This window comes from Camarhynchus parvulus, chromosome 12 (assembly GCF_901933205.1).
Source record: "Camarhynchus parvulus chromosome 12, STF_HiC, whole genome shotgun sequence".
Classification (NCBI taxonomy): domain Eukaryota; kingdom Metazoa; phylum Chordata; class Aves; order Passeriformes; family Thraupidae; genus Camarhynchus; species Camarhynchus parvulus.
The window spans coordinates 16293894-16320273 of record NC_044582.1 but is presented as its reverse complement, the minus strand read 5'-3'; the positions used below and the strand labels follow the sequence as shown (position 1 = coordinate 16320273).

Sequence of the window (26380 nt, the reverse complement as noted above, 5' to 3'; positions counted from 1 at the left end):
TCTTCATTGATATTAATAGCACACTAGAGATGTTAGCCATGATGCAGAGTACCAGAGCTGTGGAGTAGGAAACCTGATATTGCAGGGGGAAAAAAATGACAGTCCTATTGCTCCTCAGTGTGGGAGACATCCCTCCCCGAGAGCAGAGTTTGCATAATGGCATCCTGCCTCAACTATTTACTTATAGGTATTTTAATCTCGGGCTCTTTCTTTTAGTACAGGCGTAATTACTGCCGCTCGCTCCTGCACTTATTAACTGCGCAGCTCGGTTTCTGATTCCGTCTGGACAAATTAGTTTTAAAAATGACTTTGGAGAGAATCCGTGCGGTGTGCCTGCACAATGTACACAGTGTATACGTAATGTGTGCTGGGCTGGGAGAGCGTCGGGGTCCGACGGGAGGGAATTGGCATCAAAAATTAAAGAAAAGACGACAAAGGGCACGTCTTGGAGGCTGAGGGTTGAAGCACAGACAGCGCTTGGAGAAATGTGGAAAATGTGCGGCGAGGCCAGAAGTAGTAGTTTTGGTTCCCAATTAACTATTTCCTTCGTTTGAGTAACTCCTCTCAAACAGAAGAGTGTGCTGTTCCACCACATGTTGGAAAGTGTGAGAATCTGAATAAAATTTCATCAACCTTATTAAAATATGTAGGGACTTTGGTCTTCTTGGGTACGAATCAGCCTACAGACTCAGAGGCATTTATTAACAATAAGACTGCTGAGGTTTTTTAATAACAAAATTACAAATACCGTGTCTAATTGTAAGTGTATTACTTTTATGCACCAGTTTAAAAAAAAAAAAAAAAAAAACTTTTTATGAGGAAAAGTACCTCAGTCAAAGCACCTCGTGTGATTAGTGCTATTGTATTCTTAAATTTTGATTGATAGAGATAATAGTTTTCACTTAAAAATACAGACAGGTACTTTAACTTTCCATGACAATAGCTATTTGCATTTCTTTTATCTTTTTGTTTAACATTTGTGGGGGTTGGGACGGATTTGATTATTAACTCTTATTGCACACCGAGGTAAATGCTAAAACAAAGCTTTTGTTAAAGCTTCAAAAGGTAAAACAGCAAATATTGTTTTTAGGCTTCAATATTTAAAGGCTGTTAAAGGATACCTCGAAAATATTTTCACATGACCACGACCAGGGTGTCACTCGCCTGCCAGGTAAGGGACGGGACAGGGGCGGCGGGGGTGGGGGCAGTGGCGGGGAAGTGCCCCCGAGCAGCGCCGGGGTCACGGCACGGGGGCAGCGATGTGTCCCCGTGCCCCTGTGTGTGTGTGTGCGCGGAAAGTGGCGTGGGGACAGCGCCAGCCCTGCCCGAGGCCCCGCGGTGCTGCCGGCCGGGCAGCGGCGGGACCGGCCCCGCTGCCCGCAGCCCACGGCGGTGCCGCCGCCGGGCACGGGCATCGTCCGCCTGCTGCCGCCCGGAGAGGTCAAGTTTTCAGGAGGAGAGTTGTAGCACAGGCATAAAATGGTTAAGGCTGGTACTGAGGCACGGGGAGTTATTTTAAGAAACGGGGAAGATCTGGCGATAGGAGCCAGGCGGCGGCGTTTGATGGCTGGCTCTGGCTCCGGGAGATGGTGGCCCCTGGCTCGGGGAGGTGGGATCTGGCCGAGGGGATGGGGTCTGGCTCGGGGATGGCCTCTCCTCACCTGGCAGGCTGGGTGGCTCCCGGGAGCGCGTTCCCTTCACCTGGGATGGATTCGGTGAGGGCCAGCGCTGTCACACACGAGAGGCAAACAAGCAATCCATCAGTCAGAGATGCAGGACTGAGCGATCGCGGTGCAGATCCCGCGTTGGAAGCGAGCTGTTCCCAACTTGCCTGCGAACTGCACCCGTGTGTTCCCTGTAAGAGCTGTTAAAAAGCGGGGGAGGAACGGATCGTGATTAGTTTTGTAGATTTGGCTTACGCCGAGTTATTCTTTTCCAAGGTTACGGTGGACTTGAAAGGTAATATTAATTTGAAAGAGCGAATGTGCTGCGCATAGCTTTGTCTTCGTGCTCTTATTTATTTTTTTTTTATTTTATTTCTGTTTGGAATAAATAATAAGCACCAGCCAGAGATTCTGAACAGCCTGCTAATGACTGAAAAGGAAAATAGAGTATGATTTGCTCCCTCCTTCCACTGAGAAGCAGCAAGGTAGTGAGCATTGATATCCCTGTGTTTTGGCCTGTACCAAATCCGCTTCCCCCTCTTCAAAGAGAGGTGGAAGAAGTGCACTTAGACTCTCACAGTTTCACTGTTCACCTGCATTTCACTTTCTGAGGAGGTGGTAAGGACTGCTGCTATAGAAAATCTCCTGTGCCATGCCTCCTGAGATTTTATATATGCTGCACAATAAAAACTGGCCGCCTTGACAGTGGTCAGGAAAAAATTTTCTCTCCCAGATTATTTGAGGTATTTAGTTTAATATATTAATTTCTCTTTAAAAATAAAATAGGTACAACAAACCTGAAGAGACAACTACTGACCATCCTCAAAACATTTGTGTTCTACACATGATTTGTGTTAGGCAAGTAACCCAATTGAGTGTGCTGGGTGAGGAAATAACCTGTGTACAGGACTGGTCCACAAATCTACCTGGTACCAGATGTTTTCTCCACAACCAGTGTACATTCTGTATTTTCAGAACCAGCAAAATACCAAATAAAAATATTTTTGTTTTTCTCTTACAAATATGTACTTGATAAAACCACAGACTGCCTCTTTTCCTGGATAGGACAAGAAAATAATGATTATAAGAATAAGACATATTATAAATAGTACATATCTGATATTTCAGCCTGTGTGCAGTTGAATGTGACTCAGGGACTTTTGAGGGGAAAGAACAGCTGTATTAGGTGGTTACAGTTCACTTTATTTAGAAGAAATTACTGCACAGAAGTGCTTATTTTGGCGATCAGGTTTTGGTATTTTAAAACTTTCAGGAAGCTTTTTAGTAAATATTTTAATCAGGCACATTAAATACATTTCAGCTGGTTTTATATAAGAAAAATAAATCAAAATCTAATTTCAAAACCATTTTTTTTCTTGTGCTATCAGGTACATGCGTCTATTTTATTTTTTTTTTAATTTTTTAAAAAAGTGTGCTTTCTAGGTAGTGAAGGGGAGATTCCTTTGCTGCTTTAGGTTTCCTGTAATAAATTGTAGGCTTCTGAGGGCTGGGACACTGACAAAAAAATGTACATGCGTAATTCTGAGCAGAGGAGCAGCTCAACTGGTGTTCTACTTTCCTGTGTAAAATTACTCAGAGCCAGTTTGTGTGGGATCAAGGTCCTTGTTAATCTATTTTTGGCTATACCCCAGGCTGTTCTCATTTAGATATTAGTAAAAAATGTTAGAGTTTCAAGTAGACTTTCATTCTGCAATGGTCTCTGTTTCTGAGTAGTCTCTGTATTGTTGGTTAAATTTGGCTTTGCACTGGTCCCTTGGAGTTAGGGCTCCATCCTGCAGCCTCCCTGGAATGACCTCGCTGCCCTGGAGGAGGAGATCACTAAATCAAATAAATGTTGTTGGATCAGAAGAGTTACAAGGTCCAGCCCAACAGCAGGTGTAATGTCAAAGCTTCTGATCTTTGCCTGGTCCCTCGGTACCAGGGGAATAGGTAGGGCCTGATCCAGGACAAGAGTGGCCTTTCTGTTGGAAGAGGTTGTGGCGCTGGCTCAGGTTGAGATTGTTGTTGTCTTTCCAAAATCCTGCCCCAAACACTGTTTTTAAAAAGTATCTTTATAGCCAAGGATTTCAAACTCTGTTACAATTACTTATGTCGCTAGTGGGTAAACTGAGGCATGTGGTGAACAAACCTGACATTTTCAGGAATATCTGGTAAAATCTGTTCAGGGCACAGAGTTTTGCGTGGACTCTTCCTCGTTTATGGCATCAGTTGAGCCTTGGAGGTGGCGTTGAAGGTGCTTTGAGACCTTCTCTCTGCCCATCAGGCAGCAGGACCACTGCTGCTTGCTTGCAAAGTGGATTTTTGTTTGTGGTTTGGTTTCTATTTTAATCATCTCCTTGGGGGGAAAATATGAGTGTAGCAAAATGTCTTGCTTTGGTAGGATGGGATTTTTTTCTTTGTTTGCTCCACACACACACACTTACAGTGTTGATGGTACTTTGTGTTTATCTTAAAGACAGCATGATGGAAGGAATGTGTGTTGCCTACATCAATTCACTCACCCATATAAACAGTTTCAGGAGGAAAGTCTGTATTTGTGTTTCTACATTTTGAGATACTCAACTTTTAGACTATTAATGAGAAATGTTCACAGGTGGGAACAGCTGTTTCTGCTGCTCATTTTAAATTTAATGGTGCATTTTCCATATTTTTGAAAGCCAGGTAACATATAGCAGTAGTTTGATAACCAGAAATTAAAGCAGTCTGGATTTCAATCAGGGAGTAATTTATGAGGAGAGCTGAGTCCTCCTCAGCCCCCTGTAGACCCTCTGTTGGTCTCCCACCAGCTGATTGTTGAGCCGGATTTCCTTGGTGTGTGGTTCATGCAAGACAAACGTGTTTAGAAAATGATACCTGCCTTTTTCAGCACTGCCCAAAGAGATACTGAATGCACATTTTATGCAAACATGTAATTTTCAGCAGCTTCCTTAAAAAGTACATTTTAAGATGGTTCCTTTGCTATCGTGAAGACTCAGGGTAGAAATGAAGCCTGCTTGCCAAAATACTGCCAAAATAAGGATCTGACTGCCAAATACCCAGAAAATTTATAAAACAGATAAATATGAAAAGAGGTTTAAAGTGTCAAACCCAAGATAACCCCTGCAGCAAAGCAGGATAAAAGCCTTTATTGTTGCTAATCTAAGAGCACATCACATGTCGGAGGTCATGTATTTTACATAAAAGATGTATTGTTTTACATACTCTCAGGAAGGTGAGCCCTGACCTATTATGATGGAGTAGTGTTATGTCCTTTACAGTGCAGAATCAGGAATTTCTTATATGTGTACCTCAGCAAGGAACACAGGGCTTCCTATACAGCAAACATGCTCAAATTTTGGCCCCTGATGTTCTGGTACTGCATTACAAGAGTTGCTTCTCACACAAAACATAAAAAATAAAAATGAAATAAAATGCCAGTGAGCAACAGATAAAACCAATATTGATTTCATATCAAGGTAACCTTTTTTCTCCCATCTAAAAATAATCAGGTTTCAATGGTAAAGAAGTAATGCCTCATTCTCACTGTGAAAACATTTTTCCTTCCAAAATAAATGGTGAATGAGTTCATATTCTTTTGAGTGAACTTAGTGAAGATTCTGATTTTTTTCCCAGAGGTTGGTATTTTACTACTCCAGTAAAAAGCTTCACCTAGTGATGTAAATAGCACAACTTACCATTTGGTGAGTTTCACAAACACCCCCAAAACTCCACATCACTGTGTGAATTTTATGAAATGGAGTTTCACGTAGCTCTGTCTTACACATCCACATGTCACTGACTTTCCGTTTCGTATGAAGTCATCAGTGTCACCAAGCTATCACATATTTCTTTCTGTCTATATTACCTAGTACTCTGTATCCCTGCAGCAGAAGATCAACATTTCAGTGAAATTATGTTATAATTTTACTCTGTTAAGGTATTTGGTCAATTGATGTGGAATTAATTCTAAATGCTGTTAGTGGTTTGAGTTAGTAACTTGATCTAAATTAATAAACAAATGTTTTTCTTTTCTCTTGTACCATATGTTGATCCCAATTACATGAACAGAAAGTGGCAGATTGTCATGTTTCTTAAAAGATTACATACTCTTTTGCATAAGAGAGAGTACACAAGATGCAGTAATATACAGGGTAAAAAAAAACCTACACGTGCTGTTTTCTCCCTCCTACTTTTTATAAAGATACACTTTAATTATTCCTCCTTTTAATACCCAATGCTCTCACCACCTTGCTGTGCTTGGCGTGCTCTTGGTAATGCTTAATGAGAAGATATCCCGAGACAGTAAACAACTTTCTGAATTAGGAAGATGCAGCTAGTTCTAAAATCTCATCTAGGACTGTGTCTCTATGGAAAAGGATGAGAAAAAAGAAAGGATCCAGAAGATAAAATAGCAGCGGTTGCAAATGGTCTTAAAATGCCTAAAGTAAGGAGAATCCATGCAGACAATAGTCAGATTTCTGAAACAAAGAACTGAACTCATTTATTATTCAAACTGAAAATAGATTGATAGACATCAAGATTAAGAAAGTTTATGTTAGAGAACAAAGATGTCTCATCTCCATGGGGTTTTTTGCTTCTCTTTTTCTTCTCCCAAAGACCAAGTTGTTTGTGCTGAACTGAAGAACCTCACACTAGCTGGTACTGATAAGCAGCAGTCCTGTGACTTGATTGTTTTTATTAACTCTCTCTGAAAGTCATTCACCATTAAACACGATTAGATTCATTTGTTGCTTTATTTATGTTTGTACTTGCAAATGTGGTGCCAATGAAAATGCTTTGGGTGTTGCTGCTGACACTGACCCAGAGTCACGTGTGTTACCTCCTTTCTCTGCAGGGTAAGAAGAGTGACCTTTTTGGGTGGCTGTAACTGAAGATTGCTTTACAGGAGCAACTGAAGAAGGTAAATGCAAATATACTGTCTTTAACACTATTTTTGAAGTATGTCTGAACAAACAATTTGATCCTGAGAACTCTAGGACCGTACCTTAGCTGCAAAAGTAAAGGCTTTTCTGCCAACATGGATAAAGTTTGCAGCACTGGGCTTGGAGTTTTTGGAGTAAATGCTGTGCCTTAAAAATCCTCATTTTTCTGGGGAAGACACTGGCTTAGGTGTTCAGATGCATTTGAGGAGCAAGGCCAAAAAGATGCACTTCCTGTCTTTCAGCCATGTTCCGAGAAGGCTGCTTGGTAACTGGGCAGAGCCTGGGTGGGAATGGGAAGAGCCTGCTCTGGCTGGTCTTTGTGGCTCCTGGGGTGGGAGATGCAGTGGCACAGCCTGTGGCAAGGTCCCCTTACTGAGGCAAATCCCTGGGGAGTGGTCAAGTCAGCTTCAGTGCTACTTCATCCCAAGCTGAGACGCTCCTGGGTTTCCAGCAGCACGTCGAGCAGAGCAGGAGAGCAAAATTTAGCTGTTAATTTGATTGCTTATTATCACTGCAAAAGTTAAAACACATGCTTTTTAGTCTTTGGAGCACAGCAAAAAGGAAAGAAATATCACTCTCTGCAAAATGATTTTTATTTAAAGCAGTGTGAAAGTCCTTTGCTTCTAAATTAACTCCTTGCCTCTCTTCTGGTCCAAAGTTTCAAGTTGGGAAGGAATATTAACATCACAAAAGTGGTGATTCACAAAATTAACTTGCAGAGGAGAAGAGTAACGCAGATCAGTGTTTGGTACTGAAGGGTGTCATCTGACTGAGGTTCATATGGCTGCTTTATAATCACCTTCTTTCAGAAATTAATAGTCGGTTAAGCACCATAGCAACAAGCAACACTGATGTAAGCGCTGAGCAGTGGCTGCTGTTCACTGTGATGTCAGTGCTCGTTAGTGCTGTTCTCTTGACCTTGTTTGAATATAAAATGGTGATTTCATTTTAAACTTAGAATTTTACAGAATGACTAAATGCAGTGGAGTGAATTAGAGCTATTTTTATTTTTAATTTTATTAAAATGTACTTGAAGGGGGAAAAAATGTCCCTGTTCTCTTCTGTTTTAAATTAAAATAGATCTGAGGACGATCTGGGATTTTTTTTTCAGTTCTTTGTTGCCAAAAATATCTATTTAGTTAGGATGAAATTCATGAAGTTCAAGTGAATATTGCAATCCTTGGCCATGCCAGTGGTGTATGTCAGCTATATGATATATCCCTCTCTTCAAGATTTGAATCTTACTGGTTTGTTTTCTTATGGTGGAGCCCATGAAGTATTAGATGTATTTCAGCTACTGGAGAAGAAGCAGATCCTGCAGTATAAGGAGCTAGTGCTTCCTTGCTCTGCAGTGTTGTTCCTCCCTTGAGTTTTTTGAAGAAGGGAAGAATTTCAAGTCCCAGGTTCATCAGAAGGCCTCGTAATTAATGGGTCTCTTGTTCCTTGTTCATGTGTGGCTGTGTCCTATGTGACCCAGGAAAATTCGGAATTTTGGTGGTGTTAAATGCAGGACACTGCCTTTAGACTCCCTGAAACTTGTAGGCTGTGTCTCCAAAAGCAGATCTGTTTTGTACTACTACCATCAGTGCACCGCTCAGGCACACATCCCCTCTGTCACTCATCCTTCAGCAGAAAGCAGTTTGGGTGATTCACTGGAAAAGACCATTAGATTTTTCAGCCTGATCTCCTGTGCATCATAGGTTATTGATTCTCACCCCTGAGCAGAGCTGGTAAGCAGAGTTCAGCCAAACTCTGTTTCCTAGAAGCTGATCCAGGCTCAGGGGGAAGACAGTGAGGACTGGAGAAGCATGGGGCAGCCGTGGTGTGTGCAGGTGGATCTGTGTTCAAGGATATCTTATCAAACTGTTCAACAAAATTTAAAACTTAATGGAAAACAAGCTGTTCAAGGTGTCTTTCAATGTCAGGATTGTTTCTCAAAGAAGGTTTGGCTCTGTCCTGCTTCCACTGCAGTGAGGGGTGCAGTTTTCAACAAAAAAATATTTGTTGCAGGATTGGTCTGTAGTCATGCAACATATTTCATAAAAAACCCCATAATGAATGATATGTGGTCCAAGAAACTGGATGTCACATTTAAACTGGGCAAGAATTGAAACCACTGAGATAATAAACCATGAGAATAGGAGATAGTAATGGAAATAGTGATAGAGTCCTAATTAGAGCAGTGCCACTGAAACAGGGAAGGTTAAGGGTTTGGTTGATTGAGTTTGAGCTCAATTGCTTGATAGCTTAATTTCAGGTGAAATCCCATCTCCTGAGTTAGCGGTTAAGCCGCTCAGAGCAGTTGCAGAGCAGGACTCTACTCCTCAAGGAGCAGCCGCGTGGCCCCGGGCGTCCCAGCCCTGCGTGCGAGCCTGGCCTCGGGCATGCGGGCTGGGAGCAGCTCAGAGCTGGCAAAATAGATTTTTATTCTGCGTGGTTTGTTTGCTTTCTTCTTTTTTTTTTTTTTTTTTTCCCTGTAAGCTCCAAGGAGCTCTGAACAGAAGCAGAAATAACAGAAGAGATACAGCAAGGGTCTTTGATGGTTAAACCTTCAGAATTAAGACGTTTACATTCTCCTTTATTTAGCACTGTTAGGCATAATGCCTAATTATATGCCAGTTTTTCCTCACAGTAAGAATTAGAAATGTTTGATTTGGGGAGAAGGGAGAGGAAATGTATTTTTACAGAATTATGGTCAATAGTGTTAGTTTTCCAGGAGCAGTCATTTGTTTAAATGTAGTAAAAACATTTTCAATAATCAAACAGCATTCAGTGAGCATTGTAAATCAGGGATAGCTTGCATGCTGAAAATTTGAAAAGTACAAAACATGCTACTAAAATTCTGCATTATTGATAACAAAAGGCACGTGTAGACTTTTAAGATAGCAAAGATAGAATCCTTTAGAAAACCTTTAACAGCAAAAAAAACAACACAAAGGATTTAGCAAAGTTGCACTGAGTTTAAAATTTCAAATCTTAATGCTTGTCAGAGTTAAATGCTGATTAAATATTGATAATAAACCAGAAGCTGCCTGCTGAAACTCAGAGCTGAATGAGATGATCAACAGATAAATCTGTGGGTTTGAGCTATAACTTTCTTATATAGGTGTATTTTCTCCTCCCTTCAAGCCAGGAGAAAGGTCAGAAGGACTTTTTCTCCTAAGCTCAATACAAAAAATGGTTTCTGTAGTTGGTCTATGTGGAAAAAAGGTGGACCAAAAAAAGTTACTTTTTTCCAACTTTGTTTTATCAGGAAGAGAAATGGTTCTCAAACCAGGTTGTCAAGTTGCTGTGCCATGTCTTTGCTGGCCATTGCAGGCAAAAGTCAAAACCCTGAAACAAACTCCTTCAGACACATTTCTGCTTATGAAAGGCTCAACAGTGTGTGTAGTTTCTCCCCAGCACTCTTCCTTGCTGGTGACTTCCAGAAGTTGTGCTGGTGATATCCTTAGTCCTGTTTTATGTACTGGCTTGGGCGGCAGGAGTGCTTGCACATCAGGCAGTGGGAAGGTGATGGGATGATGTTTTCCTTAGTGAATTTGGCACCTTGACTCTTCCTACTTTTGACCTAAAGGTCTTAAAGCATATTAGGGAGCAGAAACAGCTCCTCTCCCTAGAACATGTAGTGTGCAGCTACTTCTGAATATGGGTCCTGAATATGGACTGGGTTTCAGTCACAAGGAGCTCTGTGACAGAGCAGACAACCTGGTTCTTGAGCATTTTCTCCAGTGTTTTCTCTGCAGTGTGCCCAAATTACACAGAGCTGTACTGGAAGCATTTTGCATGAGTGCTTGTGTCACCCTCAGCAGGAAAGATAAACCTCATTGCTGCCTGCTGCTCCCTTGCTGCTGGGTGGTAGTCCTGTAGCTGGAGTGATCAGTGTCTGTCAGGCCTTAGATCTAAGATTGGATTTATTTACTTTTGGATGACTGGGAGAAGTTGTAATACCTTAATTGTTAAGAACTCTGAGTTACTGGAAGGTCCTTTTTTTAAGGTTCAAAGATACAGTGTGGTGCAAAGTGTTTCTGTATTCATTAGTAACAGAAACTACAACATTGCCTGCATGTTTTGGGGTAAACCCTAAAGAGACTGTGTGTGGGTCATTGGAAACACAAAATGTTTGAAGACCTTACCTGCTGGAATGAAAAGTTCAGTCCAAACATGTGTGAAGCTGTAACTTTTCTGAAGCAATCGGGTCAAGAAGATGTAGAAAATAGATTAAGACATTTTGGGATAATTTAAGAAGTATCTGAGCAAATCTCATTAACATGGCCCACTAGCTTGCTGTATTGAAGACTTCAAAGATCTGTCAGAGGAGTTCTTTCTGTGCTATTGTCTGCCAGCATTAGCAATCTCGAGAGAACATGTTTCTTTTGTTTTCTTTTGGCCCATTTAGCTTTTCTTCTTTTTCTTAATATTCCTTAATATCTTATAAATCTTCAAGTGGGTTGATAGGAAAGTATGTTTCTCCGCTTTAAGATAGTCAGTAGCAGGTTTTGATCCTCTTATCTGATGCTTTTGGACCAAATCTTTCTGGTCTTCATGAAGATTGCTAAAGTGAGCAAGACTTGGCCAGTATTTTGCATAATCCCACGGGGTTTCTCCTGTTAGCAACATCACCCTTTCTAAATCCCGGAAGAACGTGGAGCACAAGGTTGAGGGGTTCATGCACACCTCCAGATTAGCCTCATCTGCACCCACAGATCAGACAGGTGCAGGTATTGAAACAAATGCATATATTGAAAATGGCCCAACATGTAAAGGTTGTGACTGCAAATTAAGCAGCCAAAAAGGATGCACTGATGTTTGCCAGTACAGGTGCATCAAGGAAACAGCTCATAATATACCATGTAATGCAGACGTGCAATTTCTGGCCTGGTTCTTCAAAACCAACCAACCATATGTTAGGATGTGCTGCATTTTATCACCGCTTGGCCAAGGAAAGAAATGGGAATGGCAAAAGCAGGAACAGCATTGATACGTTATTCCAGAACCAGAGCATGACCTCCAATTCAGAATAGCCTGAACTCATCCGTGGTCTCAAACACAAAATGTGATGGAAAATACCCAGTTTCAAGGTTTCCTTCTGGAGCAGGCAGTGAACTCTGAATTCAGAGCTGTGCTAACACGTTTTTACAAGTCATGCTGCTTTGCCAGTGGATACAGTGATGTTTTTCACTTCCTTGTAATAGGCTTGGTGGGCTTCCAAACACACCAGGGCTGTCTGCTGGGGTCCCATGGCTGTGCCTGTGTCTCAGCACAAAGGGCAAGAGCCCCTTGCAGGTGTGGACCCTGCCTTTGGAACACTCACATTGCAGACAGTGCACATTCCTGTGTTACAAAATCTAGAGATGTGAGAAAATGACTCCAGAAATAGATTCTTGTTGCATATTTTATTTGGTCATCTGTGAGGTCACTGCCTGTTGCCTGCTCTTGCACCAGAAGTATATCTTCCATGATGTTTAAGTTATTGTTGTTCAGCGATGGCAGCCGTGTTTTACAAGTGTTACAAGACCAGTGATGTCAGTGGGTATTATGGGAGGCCACCCTTTTTTATCTGGTAGCTCATCCTAGAGTGAGGGCATTAAAAAAAAGGAAGAAAAAAAGTTATTTTTTGTTCCTGATTGCCTACCCGAATTTCTCATTGCGACATATGAAAGCACTTTTCACTCAGATAATAGCAGGAACTTCAGACACCACGTCTGAGATGTTTAATTGTTCAGTGTTTCTCCCAGTGCAATCTGTGAATTTTAATTTGTGCCTCTCCCACCTCTGCTGGCCCTATACTTTTCAGTGTGTTTTGCGTAATATTCCTTAATTGCTCAAACGGGTCCTTTCTGACTCTGAGCTCACTGTTTATTTTTTTAGTAGGGTAGCACAAACATTTGGACATTTGTAACTAAGACTCTGACGTCATTTCCATTGCAGACCGTTAATATCCAAGTTTATAATATTACTTTTCAAAATAGATTTTTGTTGAAATATGATGATCTCTTTTTTTTTAAAGGGTAAAATTGTTACCCCTCCTTTAAAAAAAAAGGATAAATTGGCATCTTTTGCATAATAGGTCTACTTCCTTCTCCCGTCATACCCTTTTTGTTAGTTTTGATAGCTCCTGTATTTATCTTTATTAGTTGTAATACAAGTGTTCCACCTAATCCTCTGACTTATTAAGGGTTAGTGGATCCCAGCACTGGAAGGAAATGTCTGTGGAAGGGCACAGCATTTCCTGCTCCTGGGGCACTTCCACCAATGGAGCAAGGCCACAGAGTTGTGACATTAGTAATTGTCTGTAAAGATCTTAGAAATAGAAAGTGCTGCATTTAAAAGCCAACAACAGCATAAATCAATAATATGGGCAATGAGAGCATTTCCTTTTTTGGGGGGGGTGAGGGATTCTTTAACCCTTTCTTTGTGGTTTGTGTTTGTTTAATTGCTGTCATCCTTACCCACTGAAATTTTATTCCAGTAATTGGGAAAAGGAATTTTATTGGGAAAATTTTGCTTCTAAAGATTTAGTGAATGCAAATTGAACATTATTAAAAATGTTATTGAAAAGGAACAGAAAAATTATCTCTGAAACAGTGGAAATTCATTTGCGTCTTTGTTCCTCTTTAAGACCCAATATCCAGGAAGAAAAATGTGGTTTTATTGTTTGTTTCCTTTTTTTTTTTTTAAGGAGGGAAAGATGATTGCTTTTGCTGTTGCTTGCTTAGAGAGTCCAAAGCTTTGAGCTCAGTTTTGGAGAACGTTAGAATAAGCCCACAGGAGGTCTTGTAAAAGTTGTAAGAAATTGTAAGCATGTCTGCTGAGTCAATTATATGAGACGAATTGCCAGGGTAAGGCTGAAAGGTTCCAAACTTGCTATTTACTCTCTGCTATCTTTAAACAAATTTATTTCTGCCTTTGATTTCACAGCAGATAAATACATGTTTTGTGAGGAAAAAAAGAGTTACTAATTAGACAAAATATTAGTTAAAATGGAAAGAATTACCTGGATTTGTATTCATGTAATTAAAAGGAGAGTCTGACCTGTTCTTCTTTAGAATGGTGAATATCTGAAAGACAATAGTTTAAAAATGCAGACTGGCTTTTTTAAGTTTCTCCTCAATGAGACTCAAGTGCACAAGGCAGTTCTTTTTAAAGACAATTTTAATTTTACTAATAAAGTTATTCATTTTTAAAAAATTACACATCTTCCATCTCTGAGGCCATTCACGATTCTTTCCAGTTTCTTAACCCTGCAATAAGTTTCAGAAAATTGCGAGAAGAAAAGTGCAAACTCAGCGTGTGGATGGTGTAAATCCCATGTGTGTCGTGTGTGCATGCTAAATGTCCCCAAAATTTGTGTCCTGTGTTCATGATCTGCAGGCCAGCTGCAGCAGTGCTGCTCCATAAGCTGCCACAGTTAACTCGCCTTGAAATACATCCAGATCAGCCACTGGATTTTCTAGATATTTGATAAGGTGAAAAAGTCCAGTAAAGTCCTTTTCTTCCTTTCCCAGCACAGTTAGAGTGGAAAGCTCAGAGAGGAGTTGGGTAAATAGTTTGGTTTATTAGGCCTGGCTGTGTTTGAAGCTGATGCTGAAGTCCTGCGGTGGTTCCTGGGTGGGCAGGAGAGTAGGGCTGCACCGCTGTGTGATGAGGTACCAGTTATCTGCAGTCTCATGCCTGGGGCATAGCTGGCCAGGTGTGAAGTCCCCCAAGAACAAGCGGGACTGTTTCCACCTGCAGAGAGGGCCGGCCCCCAAAAGAAGGAGCATGGAGTTAGGGGTGCTCACTGCAAAGCACAGCAGTGGGTGGGCTGCTGGTGCTGTGGGAGGAGGTTGTGTGAGAACCTGTGATGTGTAGGAGAAAACATCAGTGGGACAGTAAGTTCTTCCCCCAGGAGGAGGGAAGGGAAAAGGTCCCAACAAGCTTTGTGGACATTTGAGGGGACTTCTCTAAAAACAGCTCTAAAGAGGCTCATCCTCTGACATTGACATCCTGTCCGGTCACCGCCCATGAAGAGCGATCTGTGGCATCATCTGGGCAAGACCGTAGAGTATCTCTGCAGGAGAACTAGAGTTTATCATAGTTTTATATTGGGTTTCCCTCAGCGTGTAACTGGATGCATTAACAGCGACATGATCCCGGTGTGACCTGGACTTTAATGGGTTTGAACTTGGAACTGTTCAAACATTAAGAAAAAGCCCTCACTCCCTGCATGTATTCAGCAGCTGCTTTTTATATGCAGAACCCAGAGCTGCAAAGGTTCACCGGTGGTGCATTTTCAACTTTCAGATGAAAAGGACTAAATAACTGCCAAAAAAAATGGGCTATTTCTCTCCTGATGCAGATGTGTGACTGCCAGGACATGCATACATCAAAAGGATAACGTGCCTCTGAGCAGTTAAAAACCTACTGCTTTGTTTTGTTTTGCTTGAGGCAAACAAAATGTCAAGGCCTTCAGTCTTGGGAGAGGGTTTGCACTGTTAATGTGTCCTTTGCACAGAGCTTGAGCCCACAGGACAGGATTTGGGGTTCGTTTCCTACCCCTGCAGCTGACTCACTCCATGGCATGGGGACTGTTTGTTCTGGACAAAGCTTTCTTGGGTTTTTTTTATTTTTTTTTGACTTTGCATGCTGCCAGCTGTGCATGATGTACCATCCAGAATATGCTCTTTATCCTATGTCAGACCTTAACTGTGGCAACAAGGCGGTGATTTGATTTTCCTGTCTGCAACGAGAGCCAGATTTTCCCCTTGCCCCCCAGAGGGACATTGCAGGTTAGATTATCTGGCTGCTGTGTGCTCAGGCAACTCAGAGAGGTAAAAATTGTTCCTTTTAAAAAAGAAAACAACAAACCCAAAGCAAAAAGACTCCCCAAAAACCCAACAACAAATCAAACAAACCCTACAAAGCCTATTTTTTTTTCAGTTTTGGAAAGGTGTCCCATTCCTCTCCTGCTCAGCCACACACCTAACATGGTTTCTTTACCAAGTTTCCGCTTGAAAGAAATTCCATTTACAGAGTTATCAGCTACCTGCAAACAGATGGGCATAAGGGAAGGCCTCATCCCAGCTTGGGCTGGTGTGTCACATGGAGCTCTGCTGGAATGATGGAGAAGTTATTCACCTGCCACAGAGTCATTCCCATGGAATGATGATAGAGTGACCCGGAGTAAAGATGTCTCTTTGGAGAGCTGCTGACAGATTTACTGACCAGCAGGTCAGACTACATTGCCCTTTCTTTTTGATATTATGAATTACTATGCATTGAGTTTACTTATTAAATTGTTAGCAAGTTGTGTTGTACCATGTCCCTGTGGTGTCACCAAAGTCACCCTGCCTCGCCGCTTCTCCCTCCTCCCCAGCTCTGTTCCAGGAAATCCATCTCCTGCTCTTCCACAGTCACAACAACGTTGTTTCCTACATAATATTTCTCTTTAGGGATGTAAATCCTCAGTCTACAGACCCTTGATTCAGGTTTTTTCCTCAAAACATTAATGAGCTTTCTAGTTTTTTTTGGGAAAAAATAATTGCCATTGATGATGACATGGTATAAAAATGTAGCAGCTAAAGCATATGTTCTGTTGGTTTGCCTTGTCTTATAGGAACATCATTTTTGCACATCACTATTAACAATGCAAACACCCTGAAATGCTAATAGCACTAGTAAGCTTTTAATTCCATGGAATTTATTGCTTGCTGTATTTCCATGAATTTATAACGCTTTGATTCTTAAGAGCCCCATTTAATCAGTTTTGCCTGGCACAGAACATAATAAACAACTTGCTGGTGCTAAAGTGCCACATGGGGGAGGCTGCTAACAAGAAAGTTAAATGCTTCTGCCACTAGCAGTTTCTTCGCTGTATTTTTCATGAGCTGTTACTACCAGTAATGTACTTTGCTGGCTTTAGAGCAGTGGTTAAACACAGTGACAAACCAAGGAGTGCTCCAGTGCTGTAAACACCCAAAGCAATGCCATTTTTGTTCAGAGCTACGGTTTAAACCAGGCTTGAAACTCAGTGGTATTTTATGGTGATCAGGGATTTTTTTTTTTTTTCCAAAGGTCCTGCTTTTCTTAACAATATGGGGCTTTTAGGAATAATTAGTGAGTGGTATTGATCAAGAAAAACAGTGCAGGGAGAGAAAAAAGAATTGAAATGCCTTAAAAACAATTCTTGTTTGTTTATGCTGTTTGACCATCGAAGTACAAAAAGACTGTCTTAGTAGAAAAATACCAGATTATCAAGTGCTTTAAAGCAGAAAATGTCATTTGAGTCTCAAAACTGCACCAACTTTGTATAATTACCCTTTTAATTATCCCCAGTGGCCCATGAAATTTGTAAAATAGAGCATTGAGAGTTTGATTTACTTACATGTTGCACTTTAGTGTTATGCTCTTAATGAATATTGTTTAGTACTAATGTCAAGCAGAGATTGCTGAGTGCTATAGAGAGGTGCATGCTGCAGAGCTGGGTATTCAGCAGGGAATTGTGGAAACTCCACCTTAAATGAAGAGTATCTATGTATCTAAAGCAATATGCTATAATTTTTATTGCCTGAATGGAAATGATATTGATTTTATCCTTTGCATGCAAAGTAGTTTACTATATTTTCTTTATTTAACCGTGCCAGAGAATGAAGCATTTTTAGGGCCATTATTTGCTTTTGTGTCAGCATCTTCCTTGTTGTGGAGAATAGTTACATCCTTCCTCTAAAGGACCAGAACTTGGAAGCAAGCTCTTTAATTTGCCCTTAGGACCTAACTGGTTTAGCCTCTGGTAATGGAAATAACAGTAATCAATATTTGATGTGGGGTTTCTGTGGGGTATCCAAATATCATTTATTGCCAAGAAATTGCTGGAATAAGCTTGTGGGAAATGTAATCCACAGTGTGGGCTGAAAACCCAGCTAAATTAAACAGGCATCTTCAAAGGTGAATGGAAACATCAGCGAGCAGTAAGAGTAAAAAGAAAGAAAGCAGAGTCTGAAGGGTTAGATAATAAGATGTAATAGCTGGTGACCTCTAAATTATTGGTACAAATCTGAGCGAGGTGGAGACTCAGCAGAAAGTATTTGCATTTGAAAATGGTCATAAAATGCTTTCAAGTGACGGTCTGATCCTCAGGATCTATCTGCTGTCAAGTTGGGGCGATTGGATACTGTGGGTGAATGGCTCTTGGAAGGATGAGCTGCCTTCCTCTTGCCTCACTTTCTGCTTTCCCCTTTTGAATTCAGCAAGTTTTAAGAGCACTGTCAAGTGCTGGTATAGGAGACTGGACCATTGGTGCAGCTACCTTGGCATCTCTAAGAAAGGACATGACCAGATGCCTCCAGAGAAGGGGCAAAGTCTGAGGTTTTACTTTTTCTTCACAAATTTAGTTCATGTTTACCTGCATTTACTTCTGTGACAGTGTTGGTACTCATCTGTGTATGAGCTGGTTTGATTATTCTGCTGAACTTACAAGATTGCAGCATGGCATCACATTTCACTGATCAGTTTTTACTGAGTAAAAACTCAGCTCTTAATTTGTTTTTCCAATTTGCGAATATTCCTGTACATTTGTCATTTATGTTGTTGATACATAAATACTGTAGTTTGAGGAAAGAAACAACAGAAGACTAAGGATTTTGCAACTTTCTCATAGTTCAGAGAAAATTTGAGCATAAATCCAGGCTTTAACTGAGCAACAAAAGTCTGTTTACATGCCAAGGACCAATATTTTAGAATATAATTTTTTCTTAAAGTAAAAGAGTGAAGTGTTTGGTGCAAAGCTGAAATTTGAGAAGGCAAATTCATGTTAATTGTTTACGGATTCAAATTCCAGGGAACTGATTTTTGGAATTCTGAAATTTGAATTTATTTATATTTGAAAATATCTTGTTTAAAAGAAGCTGAAGGGAGCAACCTATGAAGAGGCTAATTAAGCATTTCTGTACGATGCTGAGCACAATGGGGCTCCTTTTTTGTTTGTCCTGAGGCCCCACAATAATAAACAAAACAACTGCTAATAATTGGAAGCCTTGGTTTGAAGCCATGCTGACTGCAGGACACAGGCAGTGTCAGTTTTCAGTGAGTGCATCAAGGCTGACCTTGAACTCGTGTGCTGATAAGAGCAGTGCAATAACCCAGTCATACCCAGAGCTGGTCATATGCTCAGCACTGCTGGTTGGCTTTGCTGTTTCTTTTTCCCTTGTCTCGTGCCCTTCTTTGGCCAAAGGTTGGATGCTCCAGGTTCTCCTGGTGCAGAGAGTCACCTCAGCAGCAGCAGTACCACAGATCACTGAGGTGCTCCTTGTGCCAGGAAAGCCGTGTCCAGTTTGGCAAGGGAGCATGAGAAGACAAATTTGCGCAACAGAAGTGGTTCTTTTGGCTCTGTTTGATTCCGTGTGCTGTGTTTGCTGTCTCCTCTACCACTGTGCATGGGTGCGTCACTCTCTTCTGCTCGTACAGCTTTTAAAGTGTGTGTGGTTATCACATCACACTCTGGCCTTAATATTCCAGGAGATGGTAGAAGACAGTGTATTTGTCTGGTTTTTTGCTATTGAAAGGGTTGGAAGTTTGCCTGCAAGCCAAATTGCATGGCAGGAGATTACAAAACGTTTAGTTTCCAAATCTGATTTTCTCCCTTGTGAATTTTTCTTGCTTGCTCAAAGGCAAGATTCATCTTGACCAGCCCAGACTGAGGTGGAGCTCATAACCACGCTGGAAAGAGTCCTGTGGCTTGGAAGAGCAGCTGGTTGGAAGGAGAACAGTTTTTCAGGAGCAGTCAGGGCGCTTTCAGTTCTCACCCCATCTCTCTTCATACTCACGAGCGTTGGTGGGATGTGGTGACAGCATGGACTTGTCACTGGCTGTTTAATGAAGGTAATAATTAGTCATGATGCTGCCCCACCACAACGGATGGTTGCAAATTGCTGTTGCAAATCTTGCATCCAAGAGATCACCTCTGTATTTAATTTTTCTGTCTAGGCATCAAAATTCGGGTGAGAACTTATAGCACTTTCAGAGCCATTGAGCTGCTCTTGTAATGAATGGTTCTAAAAAAATAAATTAAAAATCCAAGGAAAAGTAGACAAAGGCTAAACCTCAGTATATTTAACTCAGTGTTGTGCTTCTGCAGTAGTCTGGCATCGCAGATATGGGCTGAAATGTAAACTCTCACCTTAGAAGTAATGAAGAATAAGGGAAATTTCTGAAAGGGCGTTTTACTGCAGTCTAAACTTGGAAGCATGAAGTGGAAGGTTAAGAAGAACACCACTCTCTGAACCTCATGGTTAGACTCACATTTGGCCACGCAGCTGAGGAGGGGCAAGGGAGCCAAGCCAAAACCATCACAGAGAGCCCAGATCACTGTAGGCATTCTTGTTTTCAAAGTTGGTAGGAAATGGTTTTCTTAGAAAAAAATGGAATTGGTGTTCTTTTTTTTCTTACTTTAGGAGCCAGTTTTCTGATCTCCTGTTCATGTTATGAACTTGTACTGGCCTCAAATTTTGCGTCTCCATTTCGCTATTTTTCGTGAGCTGTAGTTTGTACATTTGTTGGCACATTGTATGTTTTTGCAATCCTGCACGCCTCTTGCTTTTAAGTAAAGAAGGGAATAAGGAAGAAAACTGTGTTACGTTGAAATACTCTTTAGATCCCTTTGCATATGCTTTTGCATATTCTTGATCGATCTTCCTTTGTTTTAGATGTTTGTAGCACTTTTCTCACAATTTGTACAACCATTAGCAATAACAGGGTAACAGGAGTGTACCAAGGAGAGCATATCCAGAGTGTATCACCTAATTTCCCCTCTGGAGTAGAAGGAAGTTGTCCAGTTTGCCATGTGCTGTGATTTACCATCATTAAGAACTAGTTTTTGCCTCCTTGTGGGGGGGTTAATCTGTTCTGGGGAACCTACAATGAATCACACTGGACTGTGTATGCCACAGATAGGTAGGTGTCACCTTAAAAGTGCCAGTAACATTCTGAGGCACCTTTTCCAGCCAAGAGCAAGAGGTGCACGAGATAAAAGAACCATTTGCCCCTGCAAGAATTGTGCATTCACATGATTAGTGAGGCGTGGTATTAAATTATTTGAGCTTTGTGCATAAATATATACTGAGAGAAGCTCTGTAGCTGGGGACTTTGGCTATAGTTTTCTTCTTCATGGGCCAAATGCTCTGCTGCAGGTAGGGCTAAGAGTATTTTGGTGGAGCAGCTGAAGAGCTGGTCCTCCTTGTGTGCGTGCTGCTCTGTCCCACACCCAAAGAAATGCCTCCTCATGTTTTATGGGTGGACTTTGCAGCTTGATTGGAAATAGAAACACAGTAAACAGCAACTGCGTCTCAGAAATATCCCCAGCAACACAAACTGTCACTATTTCAGCTTCTCTCCAAGGCTGCTTCTTAGGGGGCTGATCTGCAGCTATATAAAAGCACGGTAACATAAGCTGCAGCACCAGCCCTGGAAAATCTTGTAGTACTGCTAACAAATATCTGCAAAACCTTGTTTGTATGTATGTGCGCTTACGTTTAAGATGCAAACTTGTATCTGAGTGTGTTCGGCTCCCCTCAGTATATAGCTGCAAAGCTATTTTGAACATCTTCGAAAAGATGGGTTTGTAGTCTGATTTTCTTTTTTTACTGTGTTTTTCTTCCCCTGATGATGTTTATTAACATCCTCCCTGATGTCCAGCTACAAGGGATGGGCGCATAAAAGTTTACATGAAAATACATTTCTCTGTAAGTGCTCTCTCCCTGCGATTCTTTTACAGCTTTAACCAAAACCAGTTTTATCCTGTTTCATCCTTTACCCCTCAGAGCTGATAGAGAGGAGGGATATTTCACTTTCATCTGCAATTCACCTTGTCCTTTCCATTTCTCACTTTGGTTTGCTTGTTGATTTGAAGTAGCGGGTGTGACCAGGCATCAAAGAGCCCTGTTGGGAGCCCACAGCCGGGGAGAGCGCCCTGGCTCACCCCGGGGATAGCAGGAGGCACAGCCCTTTTCATTCCAGCTTTTTCCGTTTGAGCACACCAAAAGTCTCCTTGCTGACCACTAGTGACTCGAAGCACTGGAACAGGAGCTTGCAGTCAAGGCCAATGATTATCTCTTCTGCTTCAGTCCCTAAGCTGGGACCTGTGGCCGGGGTCTCCGGACGCGGTTCAGTGCATTTGGGGATGTGCTGGACATGAAGGATTTGACTGTCTGATAAAAGAGCTCTGGTGCCTCGGGCAGCTGGCACCTCTTTGGGCCAGTTGTGTTCTGCTCAGAAGAGCACAAAGAGGGCAGAGGGGAATATGGAGGGAATCTGGTTAGACTGAGCCAAGGAAGATGGAAGGGCTGAGCTCCAGGGCTGACTCTGTCCCTGGGGCCAAGAGATGAGTGTGTGGGACAGTAGTGCACCTCCACCTTCTTACTCCTACCCCTTTTCCTTAAGGATTTTATGATTCTCTGTGACTCTGGAGACACACCTGCCAGCTAGCCACCTACAAGGGCTTTGTTGGGGACAGGACTTTGGTCAGGAGTTTATGTTCTTCTCGTCAAAGTGCAAGCTAACGAGGTGCTGTAATAATTATTTCAAAGCAGTTTTGGAAGAAAACTGTGCTAATTGGTTTAGTTTTACTGCACAGCCACCTCCTGACCTTACTTATTTTTTCCCCTTTAGCTCTGTCCCCTGCTGGAGCTGGAGTATGTAGGGCAGACCTGCACATCCTTAACTGAGGCAGTGAAAACTTACAGACACTGAGAGATTCCAGGAACAATAGGTGGATTTGGGGCAAAGTCCTTGTTCTTTGTAGCAGATTCTGCTGGTTGTGTTGAATTTGGTTTGACAGGGAATATCTTGATCACTATTTCTAAGGACGTCTGTCCTGCCTCTAAAAACAAATATACCAAACACAGCAGTAAAAACAGGCCTTACCCCAGTGTTGTCTGGTACCTTTCCTTGATGGAGTTTTCCCCTCTGCAATACAAACAGTATCTTTGGATGTCTTAGATTCAATATGAGATGTTTTCAAAAATCAGTTTGATATCATGTCCTCTGGTAGCCAAACTCTACTAAAAACCAGTTTGAACATAGCTATGTGTAAATAGAGCTGAAAGAGTCTTTCCTACCTCTTTTACTTAATCCTAGTAATGTCTGTAGGCTGGAGCTCCAGCAGGTTTTTGGGTAGTTTGAGAAGAAAAATGTGGGAGTTGTGCTAAGCCACCTGAGAAGGAATTGCAGCCAGTAAAGCCAACAGCCACATTTAACCTCTGGTACGTCACCGTAACACACATTCTAAGAGTGATAACGATTATTTCTGGTACCCTAAGCAGGGAATGTGTACTGTCAGCTGTTGTGGAAACAAATCAAAGACAGTCGTTTTTCTAACCAATGTAAAAGGAAATATTTTTTTCTGCGTAATTTCTACTTATAAGGGAAATTATTTTTAAGAACTGTATTTTTTTTCTATCATTGCATTTTATTTCCTTTCACCCACCTTTCCCAGAATCTTCTGTGTCCAGTAAAACAACAGCAGCTGCAAAGCTAAGAGTAAGGCCAGGAATAGGTTCCAAGTGGATATTTACAGCTGCCCTTCTCAAAGCATCCTGTTTTCTTCTACACTGAGTCTGTTCTCCTTGAATCAGACCTTTTGGAGATAGAGGGACCTCTCTTAGGTGTCTGGGTTTGAAGAGGTTTTTGTGTTTGTGAGGATGGATGCGTGTCTGTACACAACTGGCCATGAAAGGTCTCACTTTTGTGATTCTTCTTATTATTGTTTTGTCTTTCCTGATTATTTTGTACTACTCCTCTCCAGTGATTTCTTTCTAAAAAGCTTCTGTTGTGAGCCATTAATGTCAATGGGCTGAGCCACTGCTATCGTGTGGTGCAGAGGAGTGGGAAGAGGGTATGACTTTGCAGAAACATAGGGTTACCTCCAACCACAGAAATCAGGCTGTAAAAATGATGAATATCTCTCTTCTGTCATCCATAGATCTGACAGTTTTGTATAACTTATGAATTAAACATCTGGAAGGTGTAGATGTATTTTTTTCATTTAACAGTCACCAAAACCGAGGCCGATAAGCTGTTGAATAATTTTCAGTCATCCAGTAACATTACCAAGTTTTGGGAGCAGATCCTTGGATTGTCTTTCTTAACAGAAATAGCAGAACTGTCATTAGAGTCAGTGAGATCAAGGTGGCACCTGGTGCTGTGTCTTAACCATGAGACTTTAACCTTCAGCTCCATGCAGAACAGACAGGACTTTTGCTGCAGAGGCCTCATCCAACAGACCCCAACAAAGTAAACAGCGTGACACTTAATTTATCTACCCCCGAAACATGAAGGGCTCAGTCAACCTGATGGGATCTGTGGTTCCAGGGAGTCTAGGTATTTAAAACGTGATGCTCAGCCTGCTAAGCCATCCCCTGCAGCTTTCCTTAGTGCATAAGATATGAAAAAATCTCCTGTCCTGCAAAACAGATATTAAATTGGATACTCTTTCACCCTGCCACGATAAGAAACGCAGCAGAGAGAGGCAGCAAAATGGAATGCTGCTTAGAAAGAAAATATATTTGAATCTAACATAAAAATTGGTGAGATAGGAGGATTTTCAGAGCTAGTAGCAATCCCCTCCCCAATGAGTTGCTGAAAATTCAACTCTCCCTGTAGTTTTTGCTCTGGATTGTGAATAAAAATGGTTGTGATTGATGAAGCGTTTGGTGTCTCACTGTAAGTTGGTCAAGAGGGACTTCTAAATCACCCAAATGAAATATTGCATTATCATGAACGGTAACATGTAACTGTTAAGTATGCCGTTGCTTATCATAAGCTCAGGCTCCTCTGGAGCTCTACCCGGCGAGAAATCTTTGTGAGCATTGGAGCAGAGAGTCTCCACACAGCCTGGCAGTGTACAGTCCCTTCCCTTCCCTTCCCTTCCCTTCCCTTCCCTTCCCTTCCCTTCCCTTCCCTTCCCTTCCCTTCCCTTCCCTTCCCTTCCCTTCCCTTCCCTTCCCTTCCCTTCCCTTCCCTTCCCTTCCCTTCCCTTCCCTTCCCTTCCCTTCCCTTCCCTTCCCTTCCCTTCCCTTCCCTTCCCTTCCCTTCCCTTCCCTTCCCTTCCCTTCCCTTCCCTTCCCTTCCCTTCCCTTCCCTTCCCTATGGGGCTCATTACATAGTTGTGTTGCTTTTTGTTTTAATTTTCTCATAAAGCTTTTTTTACCAGTGCTGGGGATGGGATGATGGATGAGAAGACAAAGTTGATGTTTCATGGGTAACCAGCAAAATAGCACCAGGGGAAAAAAAAATTCTACTTTTTTACTCACACAAAGAAGCGGCTTATGTTTTTTCTGTTAAAAAGAAAAACACTTCCAGAGCAGAGACCCACACTTCCCATTGAAAAGCCCTGTATTCACAGTATGATTAAAAGCCAATCCAGTTGGGCTGAAGTTTTCTATGTCCAGAACTTTCCACGAAGGCCTTGGCAGCTCTTTCTCAGAAAAGGATTAGTGAAATAGATGTTGCTTGGCTGAGTGAGAACATGAAACACCAGTTAGCCAAGCAGCCTTAGGATTTTCCATGTTTTAAGGCTAAAATGTGGAAATGGGGAGGGAGGTCACACTGAAGTCTAGGATTTTGCTTTGGATATACTTGCACATCTTGATCTCAGATTGGCCAAGCTACAGGTCTCCAAAGGTGCTCCAAAGTGAACTAAACTCTGTAGTTCCCTGTAATGGCCAAAAAATGTAAGCAACCCTAGGTATGAGATAAGTGACGTGCTCAGGCAGTCATGGTTCATTTCTCTGGCTTTCTTGTCCCTGTCTGCTCATTTTCCTGCTTCCGAGCTGGCCGTGTCTCCTCTCTATTCAAATCAGGTGGCTTCCTGTACCCCTGCCTGTCCCTCTGCTGGGGGGCAGAGAGGAAGAGGACGAGGCAGTAGGTGGGGAATGGTGCCATCCACCTGCCTCCCACAAAGTCTTTTACCTGCCTGTTCTCATGTCTGTGCTCCAGAACGTGGGAGCTTGGTGACTTCTCACAGAAGTGGTGATCGGGGTTGCTCACCATGGTAGATCAGTGATGTTCCTTGTTTTCAGGAGTACCCTCAGGAGCTTTGGATTTTTTTTTTTTTGCCAGAATTTGGACTGTGGCAGAATGCTCAGCAAGGGCAGACTTCAGTACAAAATGGCTAAAATTTGACAAATTCACTGAAAACAAGGTAATTGGATGGGACGTGGTATGTTGGGCGGTGTTCGTGGCGACACCTGTGCAAGTATCATACTTTAAAATACTAATAGTTTAATCAGTGTAAAGTTAGAGAAAAAGTGTTCCGTGTGTTTTAGTCTTGGATCCTGTTGGGGTGAAATAATGCTGCACAGGGGTTGGAGGAAGAGGAGGCAGATGAAGCTGGGCCTGCACTAGTCCCCCCATCAATAGTAACCTTAACTCATGAACCTAAACTGAAACAATTGTTAAACTTTTATCTGAATGGGAAAGCTTCACGTCTTAACAGAACAGATTCTGTGGCTACTAATTTATTACTGCAATTTAAGAAACAGACGTCTGTCTGACATGTGCCATGTAGTTCAGTAGGTCACCAGTGACATCATCCTTAAAATCATTATCTTTGCAAACCGTGCATTTTGCATAAAAGCTTTTATTTATAGTCAGTCATTAAAATTGGACTTGATATTTACTTTTCTTCTGATTAGGTTAAAGAGTGAATATGAGCAAAAAGTACCCTCCTGTTAGAACCAAGCAGTTTGCAAAGTGTGCTATTCACATCAGCCTTTCTAAAGGAATTATGTTAAACCATTATGG

At 41.8% G+C, this 26380-nt stretch overlaps 1 protein-coding gene across 7 annotated transcripts in view; it reads left to right on the top strand.

Annotated features, from left to right (window-relative positions):
* FOXP1 (forkhead box P1) overlaps window positions 1-26380 on the top strand; it is a 378109-nt gene that overhangs the window by 153198 nt on the left and 198531 nt on the right. For all 7 annotated transcript variants that reach the window (XM_030956506.1, XM_030956498.1, XM_030956504.1 and 4 more), the window contains one exon: window positions 6520-6585. The gene's annotated coding sequence lies outside the window, so the exon portion shown is untranslated. The remainder of the gene's footprint in view (window positions 1-6519; window positions 6586-26380) is intronic.